Here is a 13,946-nt window from a genome sequence, read left to right as displayed (position 1 = left end):
ATAGGATGGTTATTGAGAACAAAAATTGCTCTGTAGACATTTGCCCAAATATAATCACTGACTGTTTTCAACACATGACCCAAGAATGCCAGTGATTCCTTTGTTTTCAGTACTCATTATGATGATGATATTGAGGTTTAAAACTGAAGTAAATGACCTTTCAAGGAGCTCTGGAAGCTCTAGGACTTCTGTTTGTAAGCCTGGAGCTTAGCCAAGAGAGACTTATGGGCATCAGCAGGAGCTGATGGAAATTTATGCATGTGAAACCTCCAAAGCTGTTTTACTCATTCTGATCTGAGATATCAGCACTTTGTAGAAGCTCAGAGACCCACTCCTTCAAATAAAACTGATAATGAGGAGAAGCTGAACCCTATATATTTTATCTATGAAAATGGAGAAGAAAATTATAAAGTTTTATTTTGTCGCCAACGTTCAGAAAATGGTAGAATATTCAAAACTAAACCCATATAATATATGATGAGGAGGATATGCTAGATCTATGTAATATGGCGGCCTTAAAGTTAATCATATATTTACTACATGGGAAATATTACATCAATGAGTTATGTCTTTGCAGAATCACCTTGGCACATTCTTTGGAAGTAGAAATAATGCAGAATGCATTTATTATTCGCAACAAAAACTCGTTTTGCAACTCATTTTTAAATTCCTGTGTCTTCAAGTTCCTCCTTGGACTCTCCTAATACCTAACCAATATTCTGGCTGCTAGACAGACACCTGTTTATTTTCTTAGGCTTCCAAAGTTTTGCCTTTTAATCTCATATTGATTGTATTGTGTTATTTGATTCAAAACATTGTATTAACTGTGAGACTAATATACGAACAACAACAACAAAACCCCAAATAATACCCTATTCCTAGCAATCATTTCTCTACAATGGCGTTATCATGCCGTACAGAGTCTAGGGAAAGAGGCAGTAGATCTTGGAGAAGGTACTTCTTAAGATGCTGCAGATGCAGACAATAAATTGTAGAAATCAATTGTGTCCTCTTGAAATGTTAACAGAATTCACAACTCACTGCAGAAGTTCTCTTAAGGTAATCTTTGGTGAATGGAAGAAAAGAGTTTATTCTATTCTATTATTCTATTCTATTATTTCTTTTATCACAGCAGATGGCAGCACCTAGCCAACTTTTCACTGATCTATTAAAAAAAAAAGTAGGGTTAGTTTACCTATTTATTCAACCATTCATTCATTCACTTAGCTCAGTGATGGGCAACCTTTTTGGTGTGGTGTGTCAAAAATCGGCAAAAAATCGAGCATAACTCGCGTTGTGTGTCACTTCGACAAAAACATAATTTTGCGCAATTTATAGTTTAAACTACAAAAATGTATAATTGCAATATATAATTGTATTTAATAAACCAAAAACAAATTATTTAACATACCTGCTTAGTAACTTCTTTGTTCATCAGTCGATTTCGTATCTTGCCCTTGATATTATTGAACTTGTTTGGGGTGCCGTGAACCAGGGCTGTGGAGTCGGCTGCTTCCAGCTCCACGTCCTCATCAACATGCCGCTCCAGCCCACCCCTGCTATGAATATTCCTAGTGATGCGAGGGCGAAGAATATGAATATTCATAGCGGGGGCGGGCCGGAGCGGCATGTTGATGAGGACGTGGAGCTGGAAGCAGCAGACTCCACAGCCCTGCCGTGAACTGAGATAAGTGTGGTGCGGTCGTAACCGACAGTCCCAGGAGTAGACTCTCTGTGCCGGCCTGACTGGAGAGAGGCGCGCACTGTTCCTGCGCTCCTCTCCTGCGGGTCCTCCCTCGCCGCACTGATGACGTGTGTGCGCACGGCACGCACGCCTTACCAGCAGCCCCTGCGCTCAGAAAGGGGTGGCGGCGATACAGTAAGTGAGTGTGGGCGGGGGAGATCACACGTCCCGCCCCCCCGTTCCTCCAGCACAGATTCTTTCATCCTCGGCGGCCGTGCAGGAGCCGAGGATGAATCACATGAAATCCTGTGCGTGTCACCCCAAATGGCTACGCGTGTCAGCACTGACACGCGTGTCATAGGTTCGCCATCACTGACTTAGCTTGTACATTACACCATTTCTGAAGAGTCCAAAAACTACGAAATTACGAAATATTAAAGCCCCAAAAGTAACATAATAAACTGATTGTATGTATGTATGTATGTATGTATGTATGTGTATGTATATATGTGTTATATTTGTGCTGATAAATAAATAAAGGGAGACTAGTATAGATCTATCTAATCCCAGTAAGGGTATGGCTAGCTGATGAGAGCTAAATAGCTTGAAATAGATCTATACTAGTCTCCCTTTATTTATTTATCAGCACAAGTATAACACAAAAAATGTGTAACAAAGGCAACAGTAAAAATATTGGGTTTCTGTCGTAATGGACTCTTGTGACGAGCCGATTGACAGATAATGGAAGCTGTTAGCTTCCTCCCATAATTGGGGCTTACCAGGGGTTGTAAAAATCTAATAGATACCTTCCACCCTGGCTTCGCTGATAACGGATAAGAGCCTGTGGCCTAATGGCCCAGATCTCTGCCTAGTATGCAATATAGCCCAGGTTCAAATCCCAGTAAGGGTATGGCTAGCTGATGAGAGCTAAATAGCTTGAAATAGATCTATACTAGTCTCCCTTTATTTATTTATCAGCACAAATAAAATAAAAAAACACAAATATAACAAAGGCAACAGTAAAAATATTGGGTTTCTGTCGTGATGGACTCTTGTGACGAGCCGATTGACAGATGATGGAAGCAGTTAGCTTCCTCCCATAATTGGGGCTTACCAGGGGTTGTAAAAATCATATATATGTATATACCTCCCACCCTGGCTGGCTGATAAAAGGAGTCGTTCTCTGTAGCTCAAATGGTTAACTCCCTGCCTGGGAGGCAATAGAGCACAGGTTCGATTCCCAAAAACTTGGGTATGGCTAGCTGATGAGAGCTAAATAGCTTGAAATAGATCTATACTAGTCTCCCTTTATTTATTTATCAGCATAAATATAACATATATATATATATATATATATATATATATATATATATATATATATATATATATATATATATATATATATCATGCTTGCAAATGTCCTTTTTCAACAGTTTCTTATAGACAACAGGAGAAGGCTGAGGCCTGTGGCACCCCATAACACAGAGCTCTTGTGGCACCTCCCCTACCCAGTTCCATTAGGAATCACGAAGAGGAACCGAATTCAATCCCAGGACTAAATCCTGACTAGGACCAGTTATCTTAGGAAGGCAAGGTCGAAACTGGTTACTAATTTTCTAGAAAGCTGGATTGAACAGTGACTTCTTGAGGAGGATAGCACAGGTGCTTCTTTCAAAGCAGCCAAGACTTGCACCAGCCTCTCTACTTCTCTTCAAACTTTCACTAATTAGATCATGATCATAGATCAAGCCTATTGCAGCTAATCACATTGAAATAATACTGCTGGATATATCCACATCTCTTGATTCACAAATATAGAAAGCATATAAGTTTTGAGTTATCAGAACTGATCAGATAAAATGCACAGTGCCTATTCTTTCTTCTGAACTTTTCTATTTTTTAACACAATGAAGACAGAAAGAACTTCAGTTTAATCAAGTAAATGGAATCTGTAATGCATACACACAGACTTACTGTTCTTCCTGCATTTGTCTTCAAAGTAGGTTAGAATGCGGTAAATTAGTTTATGACCTAACAGTTCTACAATTCAGAGACTATGCTGGCAATAGTACTGCTTCTGCTAAAACAGAAGTGTGATTAGCCTAAAATGCATTTGCCACTAAATTACCCCAAAAGTTCATCAAGCACATTAGTTAAAACTTAACTGGCAAAGTTGCGGGTAGCAAATTTGGGTTTGCTTTCTGGTTGTTTCTATTTTCTCTTCTCCTTTCCTATCTGTGGATAGACAGTCAGATCCCATGTTGGGCCTCCACTTTGCACAACAATCCCACAGCAGTTGTCTTGAAGCCACCTGAAACTTTAGTCCTTCAGCAGAATTGACACTGTCTAGTTCTTGTCTTGGTGCTCATGCATCAGGATGGCAGCTAATATTTACCATCTCCATCCTTTCATTAATATGTTTTATTATTCTTATTCCAAAGCGTGCATTTGAACATTCATTATCTGTGATTTTTTTTTAATGGCAACAGCATTCTTGCAGTGGTGGGATTCAGCCAGTTTGCACCTATTCGAGAGAACCGGTTGGTAACTTTCTAAGCAGTTCAGAGAAGAAATCTCCTTTTGTTTTTTTTCCACTTTACAGGGCTAATCCTGTAAGGAAGGCAGTAAGGAAACATTCTGGTGTTGTTTCTAGTCTAATCTTTATTGCCCTGCTTACAGAAACTGCCTCTCTGGTTATCCCTTATTACATTGTAACCGCTAAGGCGAAGCAGCCATTGACCTGAGTGATGTTGAGTTGGCCATGCCCACATCACCATCGAGCCACGCCTACCCAGCTGGTCATTAGAGCAGAGAACCGGTTGTTAAATTTATTTGAATCCCACCACTGCATTCTTGGTATCTCTTACACAACATCTTTATCTTCTAGAACCCCTTGGAACACCAAGAAGCTCCCTTGGATTGAAGCCCAAATAAATCCTGTTCAGGCACAATAGTATCAACCATTGTATCTGACTCAATTTTTAAAGGTGAGGCAGGCACATTCAGGGGAATCCTTCACAAAAGTGTTGTTTCAAAACCAATAGGCTCTTATCAGGCACCTCGAGCAGACCCACTGAAAAAGTGCCTCCTTCTTGAACATATTTCTGGTGCCAGTAAATTTCATAGTAACCAGAAGATGATATGGGAATGATAGAATGATAGAAATGTCCATTATCCTCTAAAACTTTCCAAGCATTTGAATGAAAGACACTAAGAAAGCTCAGGGTTGTAAGTTATACCAGGAATATCCCAGAAGAAAATAAATTAACAAGGGCCTATTTTGACTAGGAAGAATATCTACTTTAACATTACTTATTTGTGGTGGAACTTTTAGCATAATTCTACGTTTTTGGGGACTGCAAGTTCCACAAAAGTGACAATAGCAGCTAAGGACTTCAGTGTTTATTACATATGAATTTGCAATTGTATTTCCAGATTAAACAAGGCTAAAGACCAGCAGAACAGGTACCAGTTGTGCACGACATATTAATTTACACTCTATAAATTAATATATAGTACATTTAGCATAATTATAAAATGTAAATATATACATATCTAAATCTACTCAAATGTCATGCAGGGAAAACAGTGATGGCACTTAATCTTTTCTGTCTGCTAACAGAATGGAATTTGCAAGCAAGCTAACATTTTCTACCTCTGGCTATTAAATCTGCTGCTTGAGAAATTATTGGGGACTTCTCCCCAACACCCAAGCAGATTCAAGGGAGGAAAAGAATGTTGGAATGTTGCCCAATAGAAGTAAATTTCAAATGTAAAAGCGTTTATAAATGCAGCCTAAAAACCATGATTCAGATCCAGAGAAATGAGAAATAAACCTGTGGAAATATCAGCTGGATAGCTGGATCTAAGTGCTCCTGCTACTCCAAATCTTAAAAAGGTAGTTGGCTTGGTGCATGAAATCAAAAGTAGTTTTACCTTGAACACCTGGGGCACAAGGATACCTAGGATGTAAGCCAGTCTTAGCATTATGATTTTCTGTACTATGTAATCACTTCTGTTTTTTGTGGAGTTTCATAAATACCTGCACTGTAACCCAAATCAAAATATGCCTTACCACAAAATTAATCTTCATATGTCATAGTAAAGGATACCCCCCCCCAAGCAAATACCAATCTATTGTAGTAAGGTATTTCCACTATCCCACTATTTTGGTTATGATATAATGGATTTCTACTATACTCTGCACAGATGAACGTGCAGAGCAGAGAGATTGAATTACAGCAACTGGCAGCAGCTAAACCAGCAAATCCAATCCAATCCAATCCAATAGTTATGCTGCACTTACTGGCACACATCTTAATTAGGTTTTAATATAAGTAATCTGATAACTACTCCTGGCTGGCCAGACCTGAACTGTCAGCAGTGAGAGCTTTGTTCTTTAGCTGCTCCTACTGTATACGGTAGGAACCTTCTTTCTGACCCTTATCGGAGAACCCCATCTGCTGGTTACCACGGTAACTGAAAGAGACCACTTCAGCTGAATCAAGAGACTCTGCTGATACAAGACTGCAGGCAAAAGAATTTTGCAAAACAAAAAGAAAAACAACTTGCTCAAGAAAATGAACCCACACATCATTATTCTGCCTTTCAGGGTTGGTGCAATAAAGGAGGATTACTTTGCAGGCTACAAACCCTGCAGAGGATCAGCAATACATGGCCGACAAGCGTTAAGAGTGTGGTGTTTGTTTGTTTTCCAGAGAGTTGAAGATGTTTTCAAAAGTAAGAATGAAAAGCTGCTACTCGCACAGTAGCTTCATTTTCAACTCTGGTACCTAGGTAATTTTCTTTTTCTTTTTTATTAAGTGAAAAGTATATCCCTAAAAAACACCCTTTTCAATAAATTATAACTTTGTGCCTTTTTTTTTAAAAAAAACACCACTTTTAACTATTTTTATCCACCTACAAGCACAAAATGGGATAGTATGTGCCCATTGTGAAATTGATTCTTTTAAAAGGCCTGTTGAAATTCAATTAGGGGAGATATTTTAAAGAGCACAATATTAATTTTTATTTGACTATGATGATGTCTCTGGTGCAAATCCTTGAGGATTTTTTTTTTAAATGATGTTTTTCCCTGGTATTTCCCTAATATATATTTTTTTACTATTCAAACTATGCTCCAAAGAATAGTATAGGGATAATTTGCAAAGGGCTTGCAAATATTTGCATTTAAACATTTACATCATTTATCTTTTACAACAACCCGGACATTCCTAAAGAGACATTTCCAGAAGTGAGACATCCATCATTGTTTTTGGTGGATTGGTTGTTGTTAATTGCTTTGGTGCACTGTGTTTGAATTATAACCATCCTAAAGATTGCCATATAGCCAATCAATAAAAATTAGCTCCTGACACGAATTGTAGAATGATACTCCTGGAAGGGACCTTGAAGGTCTTCTAGTCCCTGAATCTTTGCAATATTTATGTGCTTTGCTTTTAGGAATTGGAATGTCATGCAGATTATATGGCTTCAACACTATCCAACATCTCCCCATCTCCCCAAATCCTTTTAATTTTACTATCTAGCCCGGTTTAACTTTTTAAGAACTCAAAACACTACACGTAATTTTGGGACTTTTTTCTGTGGTCAACAAAGCTATCCTTGCTTATAAAGTGTAAAGTTATTATCAGTTCAATGCAATCTTAGCTTTATGTTGAGTAGCACAGACCCTCAGATTAGTCCTCACATGAGTTTACAGAGCTTGCTGCTGTTTTATTCTTCGAAAGGACTAGAAGTTCCTATACACTTTTTCACTGGAGAGTCGTAGATTATATTGCCTCATAGACAATTACAGCAAGTTTACATATCCAGTTGTCAGAGATGAAGTAAGGCATGCAAATGTTTTGTTGCATGCAACAGTCCAATATCACTGCACATTAAGCAACCCAATGCAAGGTTTATGTGGAAATAATTCAATATAATCCTATTCCATTCCTACAATGGAATAAAGGCTGCATCCTTTCTAGGATATGTCACTGAACATAAAGAAGAATATTCAATACTATACAAGTACTTCGGCTTTAATAGATTTGTGCCTAAATTTCACTACTATGAATGTTTAGTTTGTAAACTTTTCTAAGAAACAGAGGTAAGAAAATGGAAAGCTAGTATAAATTTTTCTAGTCTCTTCATAGCTTTCAGGATAATTTGCACTTAAAACATAGAAAGTCAAATGATGTTTGTTACAACAAAAACAAACAGTACTAAGCTGAAAAGTAACCCTTATTTTTAATTTCATCACAGGTAAAAGTAGTTTCTTCTTGTATTAATCTCAATTCTCTGCACTGGGATTTTGCACGAAACTAAAATGTAACAAAATTTACTACGTCACTAAGTTTTCCTTACATCACGAAATCAATGCCATGAAGAACTGAAGATGGGCAAACAAGAGGTTTGCCTCTTTCTCAATTATTCCCACTGAATTCAATAGGATAAGTAAACAAGAAGCAACAGAAGCAACCTCAACAGATTCTCAGTTAAGAGGGGTAAACTCCTGCTCTAAACAACGATGCTGGAGTGATATTAACTGATTAAACTCTCAGGGGTGGGATTCAGCCAGTTCGGATCGGTTCAGGCAAATGGGATGTTAATTTTACATCCGGTTCGCTGAACCATCAGTTCCAAGGACTGGCTGGACCCAAACACTCCGCTCTGCCCCCCCTGACATCTGAAACGCAGCCCGTTTCGGATGCCAGGTAAAGGCAGGGCCTGCACAGAGGCTCTGGGAGAGTGAAAAATGGGCCTCTCAGAAGTTCCTGAAGTCCAGAAATGGGCCCGTTTCTGGCCTCCAGAAGGCATCCGGAGGGCCTCTGGAGCCCAGGAGGTTTGAGCAAAGCCTCCAAAGCCTGGGGAGGACATTCCTCTGGAGCCTGGGGTGGTGGTGAAAAACGGGCCTCCTGGAAGTTTCAGAAGTCCTGAAATGGGCCCATTTCCAGCCTCCAGAGGGCCTCCAGAGCCTAGGGGGGGGATGTTTTCACCCTCCTGGAGGCTCGAGGAATGCCTCCGGAGCCTGGGGAGGGCAAAAAATGAGCTCTTGGAAGCTACAGAAGTCCTTAAATGGGCCTGTTTCCAGCCTCCAGAGGGCCTCTGGAGCCCGGGGGGAGGATGTTTTCACCCTTGAGGAATGCCTCTAGAGCCTTGGGAGGGGAAAAAACGGGTCTCCTGGAAGTTCCGGAAGTCCAGAAACAGCCCTGTTTCTGGCCTCTGGAGACCAGGGGAGACAGTCTTCACCCTTCTGGAGACTTGGGGAGCTGGGGAAGGTGAAAATACCCCCCCTCCCATGGTGCAGGAGACCGAGTATGCCACAACATTATAGACACAGCAACCGGGCAGAGAACCAGTTGCTAAAAATTTTCAATTCCGCCCCTGTTCAACTCCCATTTCAGTATCTTGGAGAATAAACAGAGTAGAAAAGATATGGAGAACTGAGAGAAGTAAGATGTAAAATGTCTGGAAAAATTAAAAAGGAGATACTACTGAACTGTTACATTTGTATCTAATCTTTATTTCCTTTTTCCTATTCCATCCCATAATTTGCATAAACAATCAGAGAAAAGTGGCACAAGGAAAAAGGGTTAAGTACTCTCAGCATCTACCAAATTTTGGTATGAAAGGATCAAATGTATTTTTAATACCAAGCAGAATATATTGGTCGACACTTCCATTTCTACTTCTATTCTATGTTAATCTACAATTATTTGTTAATGGTTGTCTTCCTTTGGGTTCCTCAAATCAACGAACGCATAAATTGAACATTCAAAGGTGTTCAAACCAGTGTCACTTAGTATTTCCTTCTTGGAAATTTGAGGCAATTTCAATCATTTTATTTTATTTTTTTGTGTATTTGCATTAGAAAACAAATTAAACAAGTGCTTTATTGCTCACTTTCATTATTATTTATTACTTACACAAAGTAGGGTTCCAAAAGTTCTTAAATAGTTCCTATTTAAGATATCTTTTTCTTCAGAACTTCATGATAATTTCATTTCTCTCCTTATCACTAATGCTTTTTTAAATTTAATTTTAATATGAAGCTATGAAATTATCCTGAACCAACAAGACTTGGCTGCCCAATCTGAACTTTCTTGTTCAGACCACAATGCCTTTAAAAAGAACCTCTCTGCATGTGAGCTTCCCAAGAAGTGACATCTAGCAGACACAGTGCATGTGGTGTTTAAGCAGGCTGCACAGAATGAACAGAGAAGGACTTTTTTAGGGTTTGATGGCATGTGCAGAGCGTATGGGAGGCCCCTAGGACTCACCAGGAATTTAGACAACAATGTAGATCAATGTATAAGTTTGTATTAACTCTGTTAAAAAAAGAAACATTAGCAACTCTGCATTTGTAATGGAATGCTTTCCTTTTTCAAAGTGACAGAATGCCTTTGAATCATTCCTGGAGCTTCAAGATGTCAAATACTAAATGAAGATGAGAAAGACCCCTGTGATGGGTAAAACACCCCATCACTTGATTATTTGGGCAAACTGACCTCTGATACATACACATCATAGCCACCAAAACTTTTTGAACAATTAATTTTAGAAGAGATGGGAAGAAAAAAAAATCAGATTCCAATAAGTGATATACAGTTCTTGTGAGGAGAAACAGATTTTTAGAAATGATGGAAAAGTGCTGCATGAATCTTCCTTTTATTTCTAACATACAAATCACTATGTTCTTCTAGAAGCTAAAGGAATTTTGCTATTATTCAAATTGCAGAAAGTTAAAGCACAATTCTGCTTTCTGTTTCTTTTCTTAAATGAACCCTAAGTTTATATTAATTGAAATCTTATTAATGAAAATAATATTAAAAATTAGTTCTTATTCTTTATTTCAGTCTGCAACATTCTGTCTCTCATGCACATACACAGACTCACAGATTCACTAAAAATGTGAGAATCCTTGAGGTAGTTAGCAAATGAGAAAGTAACAATTATAACCATAATATTTATAATAAATCTAAACAATACACCATTTCTTAAAAAAATAACTAAAAATGTCTATTCTACCATTCACACACTCAATTAATATTTCCTGGGAAAAATCCAGAAAAAAGCATAAATATTGCTATTAGTAATAATATTGCACTACAACACAGGTTAACATTCCAATCAATAGCAAATCATAGTTTAAAAGAACTAAAACTGCCAGTTTTTAGGAAGTGCTCAGTAAAATGTTCTCCAAGAGAATCATGGAGCACCCTAGCTGTTTCCTACTAAATGCTACTACTTTTTCCTGTTATTTCTTTCACACATAGTATCCTGAAAAACTACAAGTTATATTCTTTCTCTGCCAGACTTAGTAGCACTAACAGAAAAGTGCTTAGTAGCACTAACAGAAAAGAAATCCTGTTTCTGTACACACTCAGATGCATGGTGGCAAAAAGTGGTGTGTACCCATCAACCCCAATCAGGAGAAGTGCTTTTTGCAAAACATTTGCATTTTCATTCCCATTTTTTGGTTAACTTTTTGATAAAGTATATGATTTCAGAGCAGACTCAATAAGATGACCAACACAACTAGGCTATGCTGTTTACCATCATCTTCTGAAGCTGCCTTCTTTAAACTAGAGGAACATCATGATTTGTTTTTTTCAAGACTAGTCTTTTTCAATATGACTTAGTACACACAGAGGAATATCCATTCATGCTCTTAGGCCAGAGGGGGAGTCAAAGGTGGTATTTACCGGTTCTCCAAACTACTCAAAATTTCTGCTATCGGTTCTTCAGCAGGTTCTGACCAGTTCTGGGGAACCAGTAGCAGAAATTTTGAGTCATTTGGAGAACCGGTAAATACCACCTTTGACTCATCCCACCCTCATCTATCTCTGGCTCCCGAGTCCCAACTGATTGGGGGAAATGGGGATTTTGCAGTTACCTTCCCCTGGAGTGGGAAGGGAATGGAGATTTTACAGTATCCTTCCCCTGACACGCCCACCAAGCCTTGCCATGACCACCAAGCCACGCTCACAGAACAGGTAGTAAAACAGGTATATTATTCAGACCATGAATTATTCTTGCAAATATCAGTCATGAATTTGTCTCATATGCAAGAGACCCAACAATCACAGCCAGTAAAATAACAACTGTATTTTAGATTAGCTAAACCATAAAAACTGCTCCTCTACTATATTCAATAGAATGTTGTTGAACTTATTTGAACATGGCTAAGCAAGACCAAGATATATTTCTCTCGGAAAGGAGACAATAGATGACAAATCAGCCTTAGCTGGTAAAATGTACTACATGCTACTTTCACTTTTATTCATGAGAGATCAAATAATCTCATACCTTGGCTCACAGCTTGCATGAATGACAGGTACAATTCCAGATTACTTTAGATGCTCTAATTAGGGATCATTGAGACAGATTGTCGCAATAATGCAGCTTACATTTTGAAAATAAAGAAGTCTGGTGAAAGAGACCTGAAAAAAATGAAGTAATTAATATGAAGAGAGAGATGATGGAGAGATGATATATAAAAGTAGTTATTAAAACACTATTGCAGATAGCCTGTAAAAATATATTTGGAAGCTAAAACAGGCTTTATCCATTAAAAAAAAACTTTATTAGCCCAATCCAGTATTATTTACTTGCCTGGGCATAACTTCATTATGTATGTACTCGTATTCTTACTCTCAGGAAAGTACAAGCATCATTTTATTCTTAAAGCTCTCTCTGATGCTACTGATTGCAGAATATTGTGTACTTTCTGAACAATGCATTTGAAAAACCACAAATCTTGCCCACACAATACAAGCAAACATTCTGAACCTAATGGACAAACAGCTGTTCAATCATGCAGGCAGCTGCAACTATTCCTAAGTGTTACACGCATTTTGTACTGAAAAGTAATGTCTGAAAAGATCATCCATTAAAATCTCAGAATAAAGGGATATTCAGCACTAGTAATTATAGTCTTGCAACTGTTTCAGACGCTTTTGTTTCATGACCTTCTTATCAGCAGGTTCCACAAAATCTTTTAGAATATTCTTTTAAAAACAGCAATCTTAGTATTATAATTAAAACTGTAATTGCTATATTACATTGGAGCAATTTACAGGCACTGGACCTTTGGTTCTGTTTAATCAGCCCTTGAATCAGCTGAACAGAGAAATTGAGTGTTTTCATAAACTCAACCTCTATTCTCTTAGTGAGCACAGAGATAATTACCACTATTTCATTCACAAAAGCTCAAAATATACTTAAAAATAAGGTATCACAATTGGTTATCTATTTTTCATTAGAGATTGATAGCTTTCTATTTCCAGAGCAATAGACTAATTTCCCATTAATTGCTAAATATTGATAGAAATAGGAATATTAGGCTTAAACATCTTTCACAGACAATGCTATCATTTCCCAGTTAAAGGAAATGAAGATGTTTCTTATAAAGACACCAGCAATTCAGATAAAATGGTCCTGATTTCTTATCCTTCCTTTTAAACAAACAAAACACTGATAATTATAATAATTTTAAAAAGCTTTCAAACTGAAAATCCTCCTTGCGAATGAAAGAGGTTTAAAAAACAGGGACAGCTCAGCAGCTCTTTGTACCAGAAAAAAGGAGAATAAAATCATGCCATTTTTCAATATATTAATAAACAAATGGGGGAATGGGAAGGGGGGGTGGAGGAAAGGATGGAGCAGTAGGTGCCTGGGGGACAATTGCCTCTCCAGCAGCGGTAAGGCTGTTACTAGGCTTGCAGTACCATTTGTTCCATTACACAATCTCCTGAAGCCTTTTACAGAGAACTAAAACAACTGCCTGTACCAACACGACACATGGCTTTCCATCCCAACTCTTTGCTAATCCAGACGCTCCAACCATCTTTCTTTAAGATGCCATATGGTTGGCAGAAGCCTGTAGATCTAGCAGCACATCTGCTTGTACATTACTTTTTTTTTCCTTTCAAGACTGCCTCCTCCAAAAAAGGGGGGGTAATTTTAATATTGTTTGTTATAAGCGATGTATATCTCTAGATACAGCTATACGCACACACTCACCAGGTTGCTACAATAGCTTCATTCTCCAAGGAACAATTAGAAACAGAGCAACAAATAAAGGAATAAAAGTCTTTTTCATTATTCCTGCCATTTCCAACACCAAAGCATCAGAAATGTTATTCACAAACAGCTAATTCACTGAATAGGACAGCATTTCATCTGTCAAGCATAAATCAATCAGGAATCAAGTAGGAAGCCAGAATAAAAGAAGTCTTGCTTTGTTAACTGGCAG

The 13,946-nt window shown here is 38.1% G+C and overlaps 1 protein-coding gene across 6 annotated transcripts in view; it reads right to left on the bottom strand.

Moving 5' to 3' along the window:
- Positions 1-13,946, bottom strand: part of SDCCAG8 (SHH signaling and ciliogenesis regulator SDCCAG8) — a 112,252-nt gene that overhangs the window by 11,085 nt on the left and 87,221 nt on the right. For 3 of the 6 annotated variants that reach the window (XR_004255172.1, XR_004255173.1, XR_004255174.1), the window contains one exon: positions 11,999-12,132. The exons of the other annotated variants lie outside the window; for them this stretch is intronic. The gene's annotated coding sequence lies outside the window, so the exon portion shown is untranslated. The remainder of the gene's footprint in view (positions 1-11,998; positions 12,133-13,946) is intronic. 6 annotated transcript variants of the gene reach the window in all.

This window comes from Thamnophis elegans, chromosome 4, assembly GCF_009769535.1.
Source record: "Thamnophis elegans isolate rThaEle1 chromosome 4, rThaEle1.pri, whole genome shotgun sequence".
NCBI lineage: Eukaryota > Metazoa > Chordata > Lepidosauria > Squamata > Colubridae > Thamnophis > Thamnophis elegans.
The sequence above is the reverse complement of the archived record's forward strand: the minus strand, read 5'-3'. Positions and strand labels throughout refer to the sequence as shown.